Genomic DNA, 22,062 nt, shown 5'->3' on the forward strand with positions numbered 1-22,062 from the left:
AGAGATTTGGCTTCAGGTTCTCACTCAGGAACTCTGACTCCTGATAATCCCACTCATTTCCATTCATTCAGGTGTGACAAATGGGAGTGTGCTACAAAGAATGAACTTCCTATCTACCAGTTTCAGAGTAGCAGCTGTGTTAGTCTGTATCCGCAAAAAGAAAAGGAGTACTTGTGGCAATGTAGAGACTAACCAGTGCTACAGTAGGGCTCCTTTTATGTAGCATAAGCATTTACACAACGTAAGTGACCTAAAGCACAAAGAAATTCAGTTTTTCTAAAGTAAAATAATCAATTGTATGGTAGGGAACTGAATGCATGCAGTCAGGAAACATTGCTGTTAAAATTTAACCCTTTTAAAAATATATATAAAAAGAGGGAGGCAAATTGGCAGTATAATTGTACTTGAGATTTCCTGTGGCACAACAGTGGAAATGAATTGTAACGTAGAAACTGATCAATGAGCCGCCTTGTTCTAAAAAATTGAATGGAAAAATAAGGTTCTAACTGATGCATTTGGTGTCCTCCCACTTACAAAATAACTGATTAGTGAGACCTGCCCAATCAACTAGGAATTGTATATTCAGGATCAGTTGTACCTCTTAAGAATACAATGCTCTGCCTGCTTTTTTGATTGGCCCACCACAGTCGTGAGAAGACAAATTGCCCACTAGTGATTCCGCTCACACAATGCTGAGCAAATGACCAATCGCTCTTATCATTTTGCAACTAACAGTTACTATTGATTCTTTTTCTCTTATTATTTACATTACCTCATTTTTCTTCTTTTCTTTGCTCTCCTATTACTTTGTTAACCACAGATTTGCCTTTCCTTGTCCCTTACAAGGGCAATAAATTTAACAGAAAATTGTAAGTGAGTTTAGTGCTTATAAGGACTTATTAAGTGGAGGACAACAATAGCACTGTCTTGAACCAAGTATAATATAGGTTTGCATTGTTCAAACTTCCTGACATCTCTGCCAGTGTCACTTCAGTATTGCCTGGCAAGATTCCTGTTCTCGTCAATAGGCTCTTCTTATATAGACTGCCAAAGCACCAAAATAATAATACATAGCATTTAGCATGGATGAAGCACATTTACAGTGCTTTACAGATGTAACTATTATACCCTAAAACCTAATTCAAATGTGAAGTGTTTTTGCAAGTATCACCTGTGATCCAAGCTATAATTTGAATTCACAGGTGACAGGGTCAGATATTATGGCAATGGTGGTTAATATGTTAGCTATAGCAATTCCTAATATCACTTTTCCATGTAAGCAGTTGCTGCCGTTGGCCAAGGGATGTCAGTAGACTGCAAATAGGAGAAGAAGCGGTCTTCACAGTCAGAGTATGTCTGCACTGCAGTTGGAGGTGTGACTGCAGCTAAAAACAGCATGTATTTAAAGTATCCTCTTTAGCATGCAGGTAAAAATAGCAGTGAAGACATAGCAGGGAGGGCTATTCAAGCCCACCGAGCCTCCTGGATATGTCTTTGCCTTCCTAGCTCATGATGGGGTCTCTGCCACCACATCTTCTCTGCTATTTTCAGCTATGCTAGCTACATCAAAGCTAGCATGGCTATGCCTGTGAGCTGCAGTCACAGCTCTGATTGCGGTGTAGACATACCAACAGATAGGAAGGACAGATACCGTAGCTTATGCAATCATAGATGTGCAGGTAAGTGTTCACAAGCCAACCTCTCTTAGAATGTGGCCTATGCTACAGAAGATTTAAGAACCCCTTGACTAATAGAATATTTGAAAATCAAGCATGGTCGTTCCCAAATTCTACAAGCGGCTATTAATCTCTACAGATCTCAAACAATTAAAAAAATTAAAATCTTAAAATTGTGGGTACAGGTAAATAGAAGTCTCTGCATATTCAAGCACTGCATAAATATTTATAAAATCAATGTAAAACCTTCCTTTTAATGATACATTTTCCCAGTAGTAGGTTGTTACTATGCAGAGGATCAGAGCTCGGACACAAAGTTAGCTTTTTCTTACTCCATGGGCCGGCGGCAGCAGCTGGGTGTGCTGCAGAAGTGATGCTTACAGCACAAGGAACAATTTGTGTCTCAACCTTTGGCTTGGTTTGCAGAATGAAGCACTATTCCAGAGGGATCTTTGCGGCTCTCCTTTTGGATGATGGAGTGTGGTAGGAGATTTGAATGACATCTGGAAGACCTATATTGTATTCTCAGGCTTCCTGGTGAGGATAGAGGAAAATGTCTTTTCAAGAAAGCATGATGTTAAATTGTTGGAAGCTCTTTTGAACAAACCTTTTCTCCAACAAAGGTATGAGACTAAAACTTGAATGAGTTTTTGGCTCCCCTCTCTGTAATTCTTCTTGACCCCATCCCCACACCAGTGTTTAGACATTGCTGCTCTCCTTGACCTTGCTTAGCCCTTGTTATCTCTGAGTGGAGTCTCCTTTCACATGGCTACAAAGGAGCTGAGATCTATTGACTTTCTTTGGATTCTGTACAGTGATATCTCCACAGGCAATTGTATAGGTAGCTTTGGCATTATTTCTGATTCTATCAATTGGCTCAGATCCAGATGGACTTTAAGAGTTTGAGGCTGATATTGGTTTTCCCAGAAAAGTATATGACAAGAAGACTTCTTGGTTGCTAATATATCTGTTTTCTATAGATTTACATTGTAATTGGATCCGCTTGTTATTAATATAGAGCTGATTTCTCATAGAATTCTGTTGAAATTAATCAACTCCGAAACAACCAACCCATTCACAGCACAAGATATTTGTGAGTTTGCGGAAAGAAAAATCATGCAATGTTAAAAACATACTGACAAAAGCAAGGACATACATTTCTTCATTAACTGTGTATCTTCTAACATCTGGGCATAGCAGGTGGGTAAAAATATGGCTCTTACATTCCTCAGTTGGACCCAGGTATTGGTGGGCATATATATTTTCCTTTCTCTAATTTCCTTCATTCTTGGCTGTGGGTGAGTGGGCACGTGTGTACATATGTGTCCATTTATGCTTTTTTTTTTTTCCTGGTAGTTTTGCTTTGTGATTTACTTCTAGAGTGGAGTAATTCTGAAAAGCCTTCTTTGTATTTGTTTCTGGGAGGAGTATAATTTGTCTGAGTCATTGATTTGTGATAAACCACCTCTTTAGAAGTTTTCCTAATCTTTGGTATGTCTGTTCTTAAAGTCACTTCCAGCTTTTTAAAGACTTGCAATTGTACATGTGTTTAATTCATGAATTTTCAGTATTGTTTCTGGCTTTGTAATATTTATCTACTAAAAAGTCAAAGAATAAAGTAATCTATATTATACGCAAAAAGAAAGGGAGTACTTGCATCCAATGCAGTGAGCTGTAGCTCACGAAAGCTTATGCTCAAATAAATTGGTTAGTCTCTAAGGTGCCACAAGTACTCCTTTTCTTTTTGCGAATACAGGCTAACACGGCTGCTACTCTGAAACCTATATTATACGATGCCTACATTCTCCAGAAAGCTACATCCTGGTTTAATATGTTGTCATAGATAATCTCAGTTTGTTACTGATGCATCTTTTCACATAACAAAAAACAAATCAGAATATGATGTATGATATGGGGCAATAAATGAACAAAATGTCTCTTTTGAGCATTGATTCCTTGATACCTATGATAATTTGCATTATATGTTCAGCCCTTCTAGAACACCTTTAAAATATAGAACACCTTTAAAACCTACACCAATGGAATTCTAAAAGGGCCAACAACAGTTACAATCAGATCGTCTAAAAAGACTGAGCATTAGTCTTCCCACGAAAATAAATGTGCTGTGGGTCAAAAGTGGTTCCTGCGTCTGCTGTATTTCTCCAGAAGATGGTCCTCTCTCTAGCACACTGGCTAGGGTACCTAGAAGATAGGAGGCTATTCTTTCAGCTCAAGTGCTGGAGACCTGTGCTTTTGGTGATGAAAATCCCAGATTCAGTCCTCATTGACAGATGAGCCGTATTTAGAGTTGTTACATCTGTATTATCTTGCTTGAATGTTGGATTGGCTGTTGAAGTTTGAAGTGTGGATCCTTGACTCTGTGGTATTGGAACCAGGCCATCTCCAAAGGATTTGTCTAAGGTAAAGATTTTTCTATTGTGGTGTTACAAAAAGTGATGCTTTGATGCCATCACTTAAAAATGCGCGTGCACTCATGCTCGCGTGTGCTCTCGCGCTCTCTCTCTCTCATGAATTTTAAATAGAGGGCAATTTTTAAGCCCCTAATTTTCAGGATTGTTGAATACCCAATCATATGTTTAGCCTCCTGTGGAATATTTTAGCTACATTGTCAATTAAGCTAGCTAGTTTACGGAACTTGAATTCATCAGCTCACAAAGGGCAGGCTCAGAAAATGGTGTACTGTAGAGCTGTGGTCCTTCCTCTGGTTTAGTCATTAATCTAGGACACACACATAGGATCAGACCAAAATACATGCAGAAAATTAGCTACTATACTAGGGACTAGTTTTGTTAACATTCCCTTGATTTGACAGCTGGAGTAGATGAATGTCATTCCTGACCTTTTCAATGTGAGTTTCTTCACTCTCCTATTCAGACTCCTGCAGCTGCAGTATGGAAGTGAACTTTAATAATCTTTCCCAACCTCTCAAACACATTACAAACAGTTATTGTTTAAAGCAGTATAAAATTTAAGAACCTTCCATTTCACTGCTGTTTAAACTATCCAGTAAATGTTAGCAATTAAAAATGGTGGTCATTTTCTGACCGCTTTGGTAGAATAATCAGATGTTAGGTCTCCAGATTTCTTGCGATTTTTATGACAATGGAAGAGAAAGTATAGGGGCCAGACACCATAATTATTGCTGGAAGTTACTTTCCAAGTTCTCATATTAGTAACTTTTATTTAATAATATGGGGTCAAATCCTTTGTTGATGTGAGGAGTTCTATGGAAATTAATATGTCTATAAAATTTGAATTCAGAATACATATTTAAAAATTATTGGCCCAGATCTTTAGGTGCTGTAAATTGGTATTGCTTCACTGAAGTCAATGGCACCGTGTCAATTTACACCATCTGAGGATCTGGTCCTCTTGTAAATGTAAATATGGTAAAGAAACTCACCCCTGTATGGGGATATATGATTTAGGGTCTGTTCGAGGTGACTGCACTGTCCTTGTGTGATGGAGAGGAGGTGGCCCCTCCTCTCAGATGAAGGGGAAGTGACAGCTGGAGGAGAAGAGGACAACAGTTGAGGGAGAGAGGCAGGCAGGTACCTCTATGTTCATGAGCATTGGATTCAATCCTCTCCTGTCATTGATACATGTTGTTCTCCTGAGAACCCAGAACACAAGAACTAAAGATCCCATGGGTCTGGTCTAATGTGCACACCCGCAAACAAGCCCATCTCTACAGGAAGTTATGAGGGGTGCTTGAGGCTCAAAGACTGACTTGCATGCTAGACAGATCCGAGTCAGAGAGCTGGGAAAAGGGGAACCTTGAACTAAAAATTAATAATCATAACCTGTAAGATAATACATACAGAGATACAGATTTTTTTTATTTAGGGGATAATATTTAGTGAAATACACTTAGTGGTAACTTATAGTCATTGTGTATGTATGTGTTCAAATCTTATTATATATAGTCTTCATATATTGTTGTAGATACGTGGAATCCAGTTGCATTTGTTCCAGTTTAAATAACATCCCTATTCTGTTGGATTGGTTTGGGGTGTGTGGTGTTTTTTTGTTTTTTTGGGTGATAACCAGTTGTAACACCCCTTCCCCTCTGCTTTCACCCACCGAGTAAATTACACCACCACTGTGAGATACCATTGCTAAATCTTGGTCACTGGTTTTAGGACAAGGTGACCCTCAGATGTATTTCAAATTATAAAACAATAACCCTCCTCTGAAGTCAGTTTACAATAAATTTTAATAAATCAGACATTTTAAAATAGCATTTAGCGTAATATGATCAAAAACATCCATTCTGATCTGAGTTCAGAAAACAGCCAATTTTATTAGAGGAAAATATAATTTATCCACTGTACTATCATGGCAAAGCATTGGAATTTAAAACAATTACTCTGTATTATTTGTCATGTGTATAGTTTAAATAGTGAAAATAAAGAGCTGTCTAAGGGGCAGTATTGGAGCCTTTCCAAGGAAGTTGCAGTATGGAATAGTCATTTTTAGCCTTGTGGCTTGGAGATAAAAGTGCAATGAAGATGAGTCACCCCAGCAAATGGTTTGTCAGAAAACAATGTAAGTGACTTCCTTAGACTCAGAGTGCATGGAAACTGTAAATCCAAAAGGTGTCAATTTACTGTTCAAATACTGCTTCTCACTGCTTTGCTGACACCTGTGATAGGTCGGGCTGTTTCTGGAAATGCAGATTGCCTCCTAATACAAGGTTAGAAAAAGGGGAAGGGAAAAATAATAACTTTGTATTGCAATAGCAGGTAAAAGCTGCAGTCACGGACCAGGACCCCATTGTGCGAGGTGCTGTACGATTGTGGCGCAAAGAGGCAGATCCTGTCCCAAAGTATTTCAGTCCAGCCAGGTTTGTCCTCAGAAGCTACTAATGGGCTACTTTTATGCAACCAGTGTCTAGTTAACAGACAACAGAAGAACCTTACTGCTAATTTTGACTAATAACTGGAAGATTGGTTGTGAATGAATTTGGGGAACTAGAGGCTAGGTAGAGCTGGTGAAAATTTCTGAATGTTTCCTAATATAGATGAAAATCTTCTTCTTTTTTTCCAATCAAAATTTCAGTGTGGATGACATTTTTGTGAAAATGTTCACAGATATGATCTCTTGTCCACTGACCAGCTCAAAGAGTGGCTGAACAAACATGACTAAAACTGATGATGATGATAAACAGAGTACATTTTGGGATCCAATTGCTGATTAGTTGTAGTTACTTTCTAATGTGCTAGTAATATACTGTATATTTTCTAAAAAATAACTCAGTAGCGGATTTACCAGCAGAATCTGAGTGAGATTGTCAGGTTTGATCTTAATTGAATATTAAGACAAAGCAGGTTAGAAAAGGTCCAAAGGTGGATGAGAGGCAATGTATTTTAGAAGCGGTGATAAATTTAGAGCACTTTTGTCCCTGGAATACTATCCATTAAAAGCATTATCTACAATGAGGAGTTTATATAATTTCTATAATCTGTTTTATACCAGGTCCATCACCATAGCATAAAGGCTGTTCTGATGGGACAACAGTGAAAATGTCAGGTGTTTCTCTCCTACAGTGTTGTTCAGTGTTCATTCATACCAGGTGAAGTTTTTTCTATGTGGACTTGTCTAGTGTGCTCTTGTAAATATGGCCATTGTTGTACGTTTATGCATAAGAAAATACATAAGCCAGGTTGTGGCTTTTAAGTAACAGCACGGAGTAGGCAGGTGTTGTGGAGCCATGCTGTTCAAGGTGATTGTGTCCTTGCAAGATCACACCCTGGCCACAAGTGAGAGTCATAAGCCAACAAGGTGGAAAGATGAGAGGAAAGGCAAAGATGACAATGATTGAATCATGTGATTATTCAGCCAGGCATGGGTATGTTAAAATTAGTTTAATTTTCTTTCACTTGTGGGAGATATGGCAGGAGTTAATGTCCAGGAGGAATTTTAATAAAGAGAAGTGGCCAGGTGAACTTGTTTGGGGAGGGCATATCATGAGCTGGGGAATGCATTGAAGAATGTAGGTGGAAGCAGGAGATGGCTGTTAATGGGCATTATGGATGGCACCACTTGTGCAGAGGAGGGCGTGGTGGGGTGAACAGGAAAGGAGACAGAAATGGAGATGCCACATGCTGGTATTTTTTTGTTCCTTGAGTGAATGACTCACAAAACTAACCAACAAAGTAGGGTGCCTAGATTGTAATTGTTGCAATTCACAATCTGCATTATCATTTAAAATTTGCTTTCAATTAACATTTAAGCATTTGGGCTCAATATTTGCTTTTCACAAGACTAGTACATTTGAATGTTTGTCAGAAAGGTTGAGAACATGATCAAATGGAAATTTGCTTTAGACTGTGACTAGATATTCAGCGAAAACTTTTGCCACAGTTTATTGGCCCTTCATTATCTGTTAAGGAAATATGGGAGTGAGCTAATGTTCAGCTAGATCAGATGTAAATCACTGCAGCCAATAACTATCTTTGAATTGCTGTGTGGAAAGAACAGTAAGACCAAGCTTGTGAAATAGAGATCCAAATCGTCCTTCATGTAGCGCCACTGATAGCCACTGGGCTACATAAAGTATTCCTGGTATCTCAGACTTGACTGCAGTAATTACAGAAGAGCTCAACAATAACAAACCCCCTGCCCCTCCTCTCATTACTCACAACCTAATCCAGATGGGAATTCTGGTAAAGTTCAGTTTAAATTAGCTGTTTTTTAATATATTCTTATAATCATTTGAAAGGCTCATTTCAAAGATATCACATAGCTAACAGGGTGGGAGCCCTTCTGAGAGTTCAAATAGCTTAGAGAGACTAACTCATTAAATAACTGCACATCACTCAGCAGCTGACTTTCTTCAAGAATGTTTATGGCACTGGGGAAGAATCTTCCCTTTGAAATCGCTCTTTTCTTTAGACCATTTGCAGCTGAATATCTTATACATATAAATTGTTGAATTTCTTTATATTGTTACAATTTCCTTCTGAGAGGATTTGAAGTCCTTTTATTATCACAAAAATGAATTGGAGTGATAAATTCTTTTCTATCCACACACAAGATGGTCAGATACCTATGGCCAGAGCTGGTGGGGGGTGGTTTTTTTTGGGGGGGGGGCAGAGGGGTTGGTGTGACCTACATCATGGCCTACCTATCACAAGGTGGGATGGCCCTTTCAGGGAGTTGGGCTTAACTCCACCTATGACTAATTAGCTATCTCCTAAGTGATGAATTTATTTTTTTGATACTCATAACCATTACATCATAAAGGCACTGACAACATACACAAGGTTCCCTACACCTGAACTTGAGAGAAATTAATCCCAGCGCAGATGCTTACAGACTAGCTGCCAAACCAAAACATTTTGAAATACAGACAACTGTAGCAAATAACTTAGAATCGGCACAGCTACCGCCAATGCTAAACCAGCATCATGATGTAAAAGGGCAAGGTAGCCTGCAGGTCACTTGGTCTTCAGATAAAAGACCAGCAAGGAACTCAGGTGGGGGAGACACCCCCGTTGGGAACATGCAGGAGTCTGACTCAGGAAAAAGACCTGCAAAGTAGCCAGGCAGTATGACTTGTTTTATCTGTTCGATTTATGTCAAATTGTTTTGGTTTTGAAGAATCCTTGAAGAAAGGGACTGAAATTCCACCACTGTTGGGGACTTTACTTGCTACATCAGCCAGCGAGTTGGCCCTCTAGCTTATGTTACCTGTAATGAGCCTTCTTTTTTCCCCCAAATACATTCCCCAAAAGGCCTTCTTAAAAGAGGTACTTCCTGCAATTCCTGAGAAGGATGAATAGCTGCTGCTGTAATGCGATTTGCAGGCACAAGCACGGCCTTATGGAGGCAGTCTGAAAATGACATCAGGGCACCCCATTTTCAAACAAAGGTGTCTTAAAGCCAGCACTGAGACACTCAAATCAGGCACATCCCTGCAGCGTGGTGCACCTGAACAATTAAATGCAGGATCTGTATATCCATTTGTACATCTATTTGCTGACAGCACAGAACAGTGGTTATTAGATACTATACTCTAAAATAGCTTCCCCGAGGAGGATGTCCCATTGCAAATGTTTGTTTTCTTTTCTTTTCCTCCTTATAATTGATGCTTTTCACACACTTCTCATTCAAAGTTTTCTTGAAGGTCTTGCCCTCTATAGGATTGTGTTTAAAGAGCTCTCTAATGGTTGACAGTCAACCCTCCAAAAGACTTTACTGATTTAAAGGATGCCCTGTGAAAAAGCTCTTCAGATACCATAGGACTATCATGCTTCTCATTTTTTGTGCTGAGCAGAGCTGTTCAAATTTTTTCAAATTTCACGATGTTGATTGAAAACAAATCAGTTTTTAATTTTGATTGAAAAAAGTGGAAAATATTGACATACGTTTTTATCCTTAAGGAAAACATTTGAAGCTCTTTCCTCAATTAATTAAGTCCTTTCTAGATTCATTTTTTTTACCTATTTTAACTATCTGAAAACAAGTAATATATATGATTAGCACAGTCATATGGCTTGTTTAGTCAAATTGTTAGACATAGTTAGCCTTCTATGCAGTAGGTCACTAATTGCACTCCCAAATTTGGTGCAACAATTACATGTGGCCCTGAACATCTGGCTTTTTAAATATTCTTCTACTTTCTTGCTATTACAGCAAATCTCGTATCAGAGAACTTTTCCCCACAGTCTTGGGATACAATAACAGCAATGCAATGTCAGAAGTCCCTAGTGGATAATGAACAATACCTCCTTGAGATCTGGGCCCATTCAAAGGAGGTCCAGCATTTGGCCAGATGCAGCAGAGGTAGTCAATCAAACTAGAAAGCAGAGGAGCAGTAAAGGTGTGCCGATTGTTCCTGGCTGTGGGTTTGCTTTTACACCACCACGGTGAAATGAAGAATGAGAGGTGTGCCAGAAGCCACCCCCATCCACAACTATGTCAAATATCACCTAAATCAGATCATATTGTATCCAAAGAGAAAAATATCAGGAGAACCTCATGGCTACTTGCTGCCCATTAGCTGCTTGCTACAGCAAAGAAAATCAAGAGGAGCCAGAAAGAGGAAAGGTCCCATGCATGTTGGATACCTTCCCATTACTAAGACCCCCCTGGTAACATCAATGTTTGTTTCATGATAGCAAGGAGTGGATAACCAGTTGGCATAACTGGATAATAATCATGTCAGTGATTCAGTCACATGACAATCATACAGAACATGTTGCCTTCATGGGGAGAGAGGGGAGTGTGGTCTGTGTGAGCCTGTCAGGCAGAGGGGCAGAAGCAGGGGGTGCATCACCACCCCTACACCGAAGAGTGAGTTATAAAAAGTGCTATGATGCTGGCTAGTCAGAGGCGAGTGAGGAAGACCATCCTAGCAGGGTCCCGGGGACAGAGTAAAGAGTCACTATGTCCAGATGGGATGGGTAGGAAGAAAAATCAGCCTGTCTGGTGTCAGAGGTAGATGACTACATCTAATATGGGAAAGGAGAAAGGAAAAATCCCCGTGTGTGTGTGTGTGTGGGGGGGGAGTGGGGGGGCGGCGGTGGCGGCGGCAAAGGTAATAGGGAAGGCCAGGGCTGGGGTGGAGTGTCAGATCTCAGATATTGGCTTCTGTTGAGATCAGTGACAAGATTTATTGATCTTGATTAATATTTACTTTGAGGGACTCTGTCTTCTGTTGAACTAAAACAGAAGTCAATGTGTGGTGGTATCTGCACTCTATTACAGAAATTAATAATGACAGATTTAACAATATTCTTCTGACACTGCTAGAAAGTAAAGTATGCCATACAGTAGGTAGTGGATCTTAATCTACCAATTTGAGCACTTTCATACTGTGGCATATTGCATTATGTGTGCTCTAGACACGAAGAGAGTAACATAGCTTAGGTTAGTGGCACAACCAATTGATTAAATAGTGCTTTGATGTGAAGAATTGCACCAGTTATTGATCTTTGAGGTCGTATTATAGTTGAAGTCTAGGACTGATTAATCAAATGGTCATTTTTAGCCAAGCAACTTTTGAATCCTGGGTCTTAATTGCTTCAGACTCCTGTTATTGATCTCCCATGTCAAAATAATTGAACTTTATGGCTGACCACTGATACTTCCTGAGAGACCACATAATTACTCCCAATCAACCATGAGACAATAGAAGCTGAGTATGTGCAAGTCCTTGGAATATCCTGTATATTAATATTCTTCCAAATGAGCACAAGTCCTACAATGTGGCTGCCTATTTAGTAGTACACATGCACAGTCCTAAAGTTAAAGATAACTCATCACACAGTATTTAATTATAGATAATTTTTTTTATTATAGATCCTCATATAAAATATGCTCAGTTATACTCTTAGTCACCAATCCTGCAACTTCTTACACACAACTTGTTAATGCTGTGCCTTGACTTCAGTGGGGTTCCACATAAGGGCAGCAGTATGTACAAGTTGCAGGACTGGGGTCCTTGTTTTGTAATATACATTTGTTTGACCCAGGAAGACTAATGTTTCATAACGCTGTGACTGCCTAGGAGAATTGATTGATTACATGTGCTTTAATACCCAACTATTGCCAAAATTCTTCTCTCCTGTTCTTGCAGGAGAGAAAAATGTTGCTCTGTGCCATCATCCCCCTCCTTTATTAGGTTTATGATCATGAATAATATGTTTGTCTTGTTTGCACAAATAAAACAATGTCATTCCCATGGGCATGCTCATATTTGTTCTCTCCATCTTAGTGGGCCCTGAGAGAAGATACCCTAATACCAAAATGCATGGGCAATCTCCTCTTCAAAAAGCTCATGGTCTCTGGCCTCACACAAAATCCCAAGCCTTTGTATTAGAGGAGACTGAAAAATAAGTCAAATTCTTGTCCCAAAGAATGTTTCTGCTACTTCTCTTTTAAAAAATACTCTCCGGCAAACTGAAACATAAACAAGTATTTTGCAGAACGAGTTCAACAAGTCAAGAATCTTCACATCCTTTCCCCATTGTTGACAGAAAATAAGATCTCTATATATAGATGGCAGGGTACTTATGTGATAAATGTCCAAAGTGTAGGTAATGAAAACTTCATGATGCCTTGTTGAATAGCTTTTGCTGTCAAATTCATATATCAAACCCTACTTGAAAAAGTGCATGGGCTTTACTGGATTGTGTTTGCCAGACAATCACTCTGCTGCTACTACTGCTTTTATTCACTGCATTTTTTAATATACTATTTTAGCAATTTTTCTTTCCTTCAGGAGGAGGGAGACTTTAAACAGCTGGTGTAATTTGCACTTGATTTTGATAGTTACATTTAATATCCAGGCAACTTAGGGATTGTAAATCCATTATGCCTTTTGTAGCTTTTTCATTCTTCTTTTTGAGTATCTCCCAAACACATTTCTGCCTCATTCTGACTCTTTATAAGAGACCTTCACAAAAGGAACAGCTTCCTTTGAGGCCTGGACATCAGCAAATCTCTTCCTAATCTTAAGGGGCCGAGGCAGAGGAAACTCACTATAATTACTAATGCTCAGCTGTCTTTATGGCCAAACCATATTTCCCAGATGTCATATCAGATAGGTCAGCCCCTCCTTCCAGACCTTTGTCTGTTTTTCCTTATCGCCATGGTTCTCTCTTTCAAGTTAGTGATTCTCAGCCATGGATTTTTCTATAGTTACAGAATCATAGACTTTTAGGTCAGAAGGGACCATTAAGATAGTCCAGTCTGACCTCCTGCACACCGCAGGCCACAATCTCACCCACCCACTCCTGTAACAAACCCCTAACCTATGTCTGAGCTATTGAAGTCCTCAAATCGTGGTTTAAAGACTTCAAGGTGCAGAGAATCCTCCAGCAAGTGACCAGTGCCCCATGCTGCAGAGGAAGGCGAAAAACCCCCAGGGCCTCTGCCAATCTGCCGTAGAGGAAAATTCCTTCCTGACCCCAAACATGGTGATCAACTAAACCCTGAGCATGGGTGAGACTCACCAGCCAGACACCCTGGAAAGAATTCTCTGTAGTAATTCAGATCCGACCCCATCTAACATCCCATCAAAGGCCATTGGGCATATCTACCGCTAATAGTTGAAGATCAATTAATTGCTAGAATTAGGCTATCCCATCATACCACCCCTCCATAAACTTATCAAGTTTAGTCCTGAAGCCAGATATGTCTTTTGCCCCCACTGCTTCCCTTGGAAAGCTGTTCCAGAACTTCACTCCTGTGATGTTTAGAAACCTTCGTCTAATTTCAAGTCTAAACTTCCTGATGGCCAGTTTATATCCATTTGTTCTTGTGTCCACACTAGTACTGAGCTTAAATAATTCTTCTTCCTCCATTGTATTTATTCCTCTGATATATTTATAGAGAGCAATCATATCTCCTCTCAGCCTTCTTTTGGTTAGGCTAAACAGGCCAAGCTCTTTAAGTCTCCTTTCATAAGACAGATTTTCCATTCCTTGGATCATTCTAGTAGCCCTTCTCTGTACCTGTTCCAGTTTGAATTCATCTTTCTTAAACATGGGAGACCAGAACGGCACACAATATTCCAGATGAGGTCTCACCAGTGCCTTGTATAATGGTACTAACACCTCCTTAGCTCTACTGGAAATACCTCTCCTGATACATCCCAAGACTGCATTAGCTTTTTTCACGGCCATATCACATTGGCGGCTCATAGTCATCCTGTGATCAACCAATACTCTGGCATCCTTCTCCTCCTCTGTTACTCGCAAGTGATGTGTCCCCAGTTTATAAGAAATTCTTGTTGTTAATCCCTAAATGCATGACCTTGCACTTTTCACTATTAAATTTCATCCTCTTACTCCAGTTTACAAGGTCATCCAGATCTTTCTATATGATATCCCGGTCCTTCTCTGTATTGGCAATACCTCCCAGCTTTGTGTCATCTGCAAACTTTATTAGCACATTCCTGCTTTTTGTGCCAAGGTAAGTAATAAAAAGATTGGTCCCAAAACTGATCCTTGAGGAACTCCACTAGTAACCTCCTTCCAGCCTGACAGTTCACCTTTTCAGTGTGACTCGTTGAAGTCTCCACTTTAACCAGTTCCTTATCCGCCTTTCAATTTTCATATTGATCCCCGTCTTTTTCAATTTAGCTAATGATTCCACATGTGGAACCGTATCAAATGCCTTACTGAAATAGAGGTAAATTAGATCCACTGCATTTCCTTTTGTCTAAAAAATCTATTACCCTCTCAAAGAAGGAGATCGGATTGGTTTGAGACTACCTACCTTTTGTAAAGCCATGTTGTATTTTGTCCCAGTTACCATTGACCTCAATGTCCTTAACTACTTTCTCCTTCAAATTTTTTTCCAAGACCTTGCATACTACAGATGTCAAACTAACAGGCCTGTAGTTACCTGGGTCACATTTTTTTCCTTTCTTAAAAATAGGAACTATGTTAGCAATTCTCCAGTCATATGGTACAACCCCTGAGTTTACAGATTCATTAAAAAATTTTGCTAATGGGCTTGCAATTTCATGTGCCAGTTCCTTTAATATTCTTGGATGAAGATTATCTGGGCCCCCCAATTTAGTCCCATTAAACTATTCAAGTTTGGCTTCTACCTTGGATGTGGTAATATCTACCTCCCCTCATTAACGACTGAGGCAAAGTATTTGTTTAGATATTGGGCCATGTCTAGATTATCTTTAACCTCCACTCCATCCTCAGTGTTTAGCGGTCCCTCTTCTTTTTTTCTTTGTTTTCTTCTTATTTATATGTCTCTAGAACCTTTTACTATTGGTTTTTAATTCCCTTTGCAAGGTCCAACTTTACATGGCTTTTGGCATTTCTCACTTTATCCCTACATGTTCTGATCTCAATAAGGTAGCTTTCCTTGCTAATCCCTCCCATCTTCCACTCCTTATAGGCTTTCTGCTTTTCCTTAATCACCACCTCTCTGAGATGTTTGCTCATCCAGCTTGGTCTACAACTCCTGCCTCTGATTTTTTTCCCCCTTTCTTGGGATGCAGGCTTCTGATAGTTTCTGCAACTTTGACTGGAAGTAATTTCAGGCCTCCTCTGCCTTTAGATCCACAAGTTCTTCAGTCCAATCCACTTTTCTAACTAATTTCCTTCATTTTTTAAAGTTAGCCCTTTTGAAATCAAAAATCCTAGTCACAGATCTATTTTTGTTTATCCTTCTGTTTAGTTTGAACTGAATTAGCTCATGATCACTTGAACCAAGGTTGTCCCCTACAACATTTCTTCTATGAGGTCCTCACCACTCACCAAAACCAAATCTAAAATTACATCACCTCTTGTCGGTTCAGCAACTACTTGGTGAAGGAATCCATCAGCTATCGCATCCAGGAAAATCTGAGCCCTATTATTATTACTTGCACTTGTCCTCCAGTCTATATCTGGGAAGTTAAAGTCTCCTATGATCACACAATTCCCAGTTGTATTTACCTCATTAAAAACATTAAAGAGGTCTCTATCCATATCCAGATCGGGTCCCGGCAGTCCATAGAACACCCTAAGCACTATTCCAGGAGAGGCTCTAGTAGCTTTCTTCCCCAATGTGATTTTTGCAGACAGACACTTATCTATTCCATCACTTATTTCTTTACACTCTCTACCTCATCATTGATAGACAATGCTACTCTACCACCTTTGCCTTTATTTCTGTCTTTCCTAAGCAGCACATACCCTTCAATACCTGTAGTCCAGTCATGACTACTATTCTACCATGTTTCAGTTATCCCTGTAATATCTGGTTTCACTTCCTGCACCAGTAACTCTAGTTCCTCCATTTTGTTATCTAGGCTCCTCACATTGGTGTACAAACATCTTAATTTTTGCTGTTTGGCCTCGCTCACATTCTTTACCCAATTAGGCACAGACATCCTACTGCCAGTATCACCTATTAGACTGGTATGTACACTACCCTTCCTCCTTATGTCCATTCTCCTACCCATGGCTGTATCTTTTCTTTCTTTTGTTTTCTTCCCTCTCAATGTTAAAATCCGGCATGGAGATTACCTGAACAACTCCCAACCATCTCCCTCAGATTCCTAGTTTAAAGCTCTCTTGATTTGTTGTTTCAGAATAACAGCCGTGTTAGTCTGTATTTGCAAAAAGAAAAGGAGTACTTGTGGCACCTTAGAAACTAACCAATTTATTTGAGCATAAGCTTTCGTGAGCTACAGCTCACTTCATCCGATGAAGTGAGCTGTAGCTCACGAAAGCTTATGCTCAAATAAATTGGTTAGTCTCTAAGGTGCCACAAGTACTCCTTTTCTTGATCTGTTGTGCCATTCTCCATCCTAGAAGTCTATTTCCCTCCTTACTCAGGTGAAGTCCATCCCAAGAGAACAGTCCTCTGTCCATGAATGCTTCCCAGTGGCCATACATCCCAAAGCTCTCCTTATAGCACCAGTGCCCGAGCCATCTGTTGAGCATCATAATCTTATCACACCTTTGTTGCCCTTCTCTAGGAACAATATCTTTGCTCAGTTTCAACCCTACAACCACCATCTCCAGCAGAGACAGAGGCTAAGATTCCATATGTGACACTGGTGAGTGAGAACACTCAACCACTGCTTTTCCTAAAGGATAACTAGAGGGGTTATAATGTAGCTAAAGTAATATTTATTAAGAATTTTATACATTAAAAAAATTCAAACAGTTTTTAGAAATACTGACCTCTTCCAAAATGTCAACACTGATTTGTGCACCACAGTGAGGGCTGTTATTTTTCTGATATTTCCTAAGAGGGGATATGGTCAATGGATTTACCCTGTACCCTTAAACAGGGGCTGCTGTGAACAATGTCGTCTCCAAAGTTATATTGAGCTTGATCAGCAAAAGAAAGGGGACTGGCTGTCTTTCTGTGGTGGTTTCTCCATTTTTGTGTCTTGGGGAGCTTCTCTATCCTTCCTCTTGTCCCATTTTCCAGAGGTCTGGCCAGTATCAGAGCCCACAGCCAATGGATCTGTTTTTTAATCCCCATTTTTTAGAAGGAAGAGGCCATTATACCACCCAATATGTGGACAGGAAGTGGGTTGTCATTTGCCCTCAGGCCTCTGTGCATGTGTAAGTCTTCCAGCTCTGGTGCCCCTCCCTCAGGACTATCATGGTGAACCTGTTGCTCCATGGAGGAGAGGAGTCCTCAGAATGTTTCCCATTCTTCTAGCTTTGCTTCCTGCCTCTGCTCCTCAGTGTGGAGGCTCGTAGCACCAAATCAGCTGAAGGACAGCCCATTGCAGGCTCACAGCAATCTGCTGAGCAGATACCTATTCAAGCACATCCTATGCTTCAACCAAGCTTCCCTGTGGTTTTGCAGGCTGCTCCGTGACCCATTCTAGCAACCCCTTAGTCAGCAGCATTCTATGTGGCCATGGTCTGGTGATATGAATGGCTCCTGCTTTGAGAATTTCTGCAGTAGGCATGGATACTTTCCCTTTATGAGAATATTTTCAGTCTTCCAATGACTTACCTGGGTTCTAACCCCACTGCTGCTGTGGAGTGCTACTTTGCAGAAGGGGCACAACCATGAAATCCTAGATGGCAATGGATTTTTGTATGATATGGTTTCCTGCCTGTTGTACAATTGTCTGTACATTACAGTTTAATTTTGTGATCTTGCTTATAAAAAGTGGGAAAATAATTGCATTTATATATCATGTTTAATCTGAGGATCCCAAAGCACCTTTTCAAACACTAAATTTCACAATAGACCTCTGAAGTGTCTACATATTATTGTAATCATTCCACTATTTGGGTAAACTAAAGCACAAAGAGGCTAAGGATCTGATCTAAAGCCCATTGAATTCAGTGGCCTACATTTTCAAAAGCAACAATTTTGGGTGCCTCAGATTTAGGGTGTCCAACCTGAGACACCTTACAGATGATTTCATGAAAGTGCAGAGAACCCAGCTCATGAAAATCAGGTTCTTTGGGTAACTCAAGTTGGGCATCAAAAATGGAGGCATCTAAATCACTAGTGACTCTTGAAAATTTAGGCTATTCACACCCTAAGTGACTGACCAAAAGTCATGCACTGGCTAGTCTGAGCAACAATCCCTTACTCCTAACATTTTAGGACTTGAGTTTTCAAAATGCTGACCAGCCAAAACACCATGAAAAGTCCATGAGAGCTGTGGGTGTTCATTGCCTCTTAAAATACGCCCATTACATTTTAAAATTATACCATTTAACTTAGAATTTGGCCAACCCCTCGCCACATGGCCACCAAGAAACTAAATGAAGTTATACTGACTTTGATTAACTAATCGATAGCTATTGGTGTGGAGAGAATGCATATCTGCACAGGCTTAATTTTGTGCAGCTTGAAATGGTTGACACATTGCAACTCGGAAATCCAGGCAAATATATATAAATATGCAAAATATTAGGTTCTGATATTAATTTAAACACTTGTAAAAATAGCTGGTAGACATGTTCAGTACATATTTTTGTTATGAAGAGAGTGTGGCTGCTCCAAAACTGTTTTTTTTTTTCCCAAGATACTAAAAGGCACCAGATTTTCCTCCTTTCTTCCTTCTTCTTTTGCAGTCTCTTACAAATTTTATTACTTTTAATTAATACTTACATTTAGCTATGTTTCAGAAGAACACGCCGATGAAATTGCTAAAACTTTGTTATTCTGATATTCCCTTGTTTAAAAACAGTTTAAATAATTTGTTCTCCCTTTTTTCTATACAGAAATAGACATCTGAGCCACTAATTTGTTTCCGAGTGGTAACCGTGTTAGTCTGTATCAGCAGAAAGAATGAGGAGTACTTGTGGCACCTTAGACTAACAAATTTATTTGAGCATAAGCTTTCGTGGGCTAAAGCCCACTTCATCAGATTCATGCAGTGGAAAATACAGTAGGAAGATCTATCCATCTATCTTCTATCCACACAGAACATGAAAAAATGGGGGTTGCCATACCAACTCTGATTATCACTACAAAAATTTGTTTTTTTCTCCTGCTGATAATAGCCCACCTTAAGCGATTGGTCTCGTTAAGAGTTGGTATGGCAACCCCCATTTTTTCATTGTGTGTGTGTGAGGGAGGGAGTTCCACTGCATGCATCTGATGAAGTGGGCTTTGGCCCACGAAAGTTTATGCTCAAATGTGTTAGTCTCTAAGGTGCCACAAGTACGCCTCGTTCTTTCTACAGATTTGTTTGCCGCCTTTGAGGCTATTCAAATGTAGAAGAGCTGAGTTAGGGGCCCCTGGCAATTGGGGGCTATAATAGAGATGCTGACATACTTATTTATAGTTTGGTGAGGCTACCAGGCACTGCAAATAACACATTTCACTCAAAGTTACATTGACTTTAAGTAATAGCTGTAGCTAAAAAGTTTTTTAAAGCATATATTAACACAGTTCATGTGTAGATGCGTTTGTTAGTCCTAGCCAGGATACCAAGCCAGTGATTGCCCAGATATTATTCTGCTTTACTTCAAAGACACAGAATTGTTTTATCTAATCGTCTGCCTTAATCACTTTAAACATACTGACAAGCACAGTTGACCAATTAATAGAGCTTATGCTCTTCTTATATCATTTGTTATCCATGATGCTCTTCCTTCTTATAATTTTTGCCTTTCAATTTTTCATGACTTAAAAATGGAGACTATACATAACGAATACAAATAACAAATTGATTAAATGTAACATACATTGTAATGTTAGCTAGATTTTCACTTGTTAATTATAGAGAGATCTGGCAAATTCTCATGAAAACACTCATGTCATAGAGCAATCTAGATCTAACAGCTATAGCAGTACAGCTGACCATCTTCCTTTTCACATGTGCTTTGCAACAGAAAATAGGAAGGCCAACATTGTCAAAAGTGGCCACAGATCTGCGGTTTGTTAATTTTTGTGTGCTAATTGGAGACACCATCAGTCTGATTTTCAGAACATGCTGAGCACCCACTAATGAACTCACCCCTCAGCAGCTCTGAAAATTTGTCTGTAATGTCCCATATACAGACAAGCCTTAGGTCCTGCTTGATCCAGGAAATCCAAATGAGTTGACAGACCTTTTCAGTGAGATGGTGTGGCTGCAAAGGTGTCTCCGCTCATTTGGAATCCACAGCTCTTTGCAGGAAGGAGCCTTTGTAAATACTAGGAATACTGAGGAACTGGGACTGTAAATATGTAGGGATTTTTATTTGGGTACATTGAGACAGAAGTTACTTACTTCAGATCATGCAGTGAATCAGTGGTAGAGCATGGATAGCCCCCAGCCATTTCTTCCAGCAATCCTCAGATGGGGTAAATTTTCATAGCTGTATTCACTTCAGTGCCAATTTTCATCAACTCAGTCGGCTCACCCCAGGTCACCCACTGCAACACAACTGCCTGATAAATACAAGAGTTCATTTTCTTTCCATTCAAATGTTATGGACAATAAGCATCAGTATTACTAGCCTCAATTTAGAAAGTTAACTGACAATGAAGCCCCATTATTTAATCCCTCATATTTCTGTGGTGGTTTTTTTTTTAAGCCTTAGGAATATAAATCTGGGTTTTCCTGATTTTGCTGCATGTTTTCTTGAAGGTAAAGAGAGCTGGAATTGGCTTTTTCTCTGTTTCTAATTGAGAGAGTGAAGTGATTTAACAATTTTTTTTTCTCCTACCAGTTTTAGACATTTAAATTTAATAAGGGTTAACCAAAAAAAAAAAAGCCAAGCATTTAAAAACTGTCTGACAAACTATTTTCATTTCTCAACTGCTCATATTTTCACTTTTCTTGGTGCAGTACTTGTGAGGTCAAATCCTATTAGTTCTGTTTTGGTCGAGTTTTTCAGGGTAAAATAGGGTAAACAAGGCCTGACTCTTAATGTAAGAAATAAGCAGAAATGAATGCACTCACACAAACATGTTCAGGTCTCCTTCGTACACCACAACGAAGCAAAAAAGACAAACACTATTTTCCCCCCCTTTACCTCTCATCTTTACTATATACTTATGATCAGAATAATTCAATTCTATTATGGTATGTTAAGGCATATTACCTGTCTGTCCAGCCATTCATCCAGGTACTTCTCTGGCCCCCCTTCACCATATTATCTGAGCATCTCCCACATATTAAACAAAATAATCTCTCATGCCCTTTTATTCCTGCCCAGCCTGTAAGAGAATAGTTTAATTAGTTGTAGAGGTTTTGAGGGCAGGTGTTTTGTTTTGTTCTGTTGTGCTTGGTGGTTGGTTTTTTGCAGCAAGGGAGAGAGATTTGTTCAGTTTTTGAGAAAGTGAGATTTATCTTTGGAGAATCGTGTCATACCAGAATGAAAACTATTTTTAATACACATCATCATTTTGAAAGGCAGACTCCCTTTTTAAATGCTTGGAATTAATTTTTTTTAAATGGCCTGGAATTCATGACAGCTGTATG

At 39.5% G+C, this 22,062-nt stretch overlaps 1 long non-coding RNA gene across 3 annotated transcripts in view; it reads right to left on the minus strand.

Moving 5' to 3' along the window:
• The window catches only part of LOC140896234 (uncharacterized), an 88,785-nt gene that overhangs the window by 40,095 nt on the left and 26,628 nt on the right, over positions 1-22,062 (minus strand). For all 3 annotated transcript variants that reach the window (XR_012154472.1, XR_012154473.1, XR_012154471.1), the window contains exon 3: positions 20,866-21,026. This is a non-coding gene — a long non-coding RNA (uncharacterized lncRNA). The remainder of the gene's footprint in view (positions 1-20,865; positions 21,027-22,062) is intronic.

Source organism: Lepidochelys kempii, chromosome 12 (genome assembly GCF_965140265.1).
Source record: "Lepidochelys kempii isolate rLepKem1 chromosome 12, rLepKem1.hap2, whole genome shotgun sequence".
Lineage (NCBI taxonomy): Eukaryota > Metazoa > Chordata > Testudines > Cheloniidae > Lepidochelys > Lepidochelys kempii.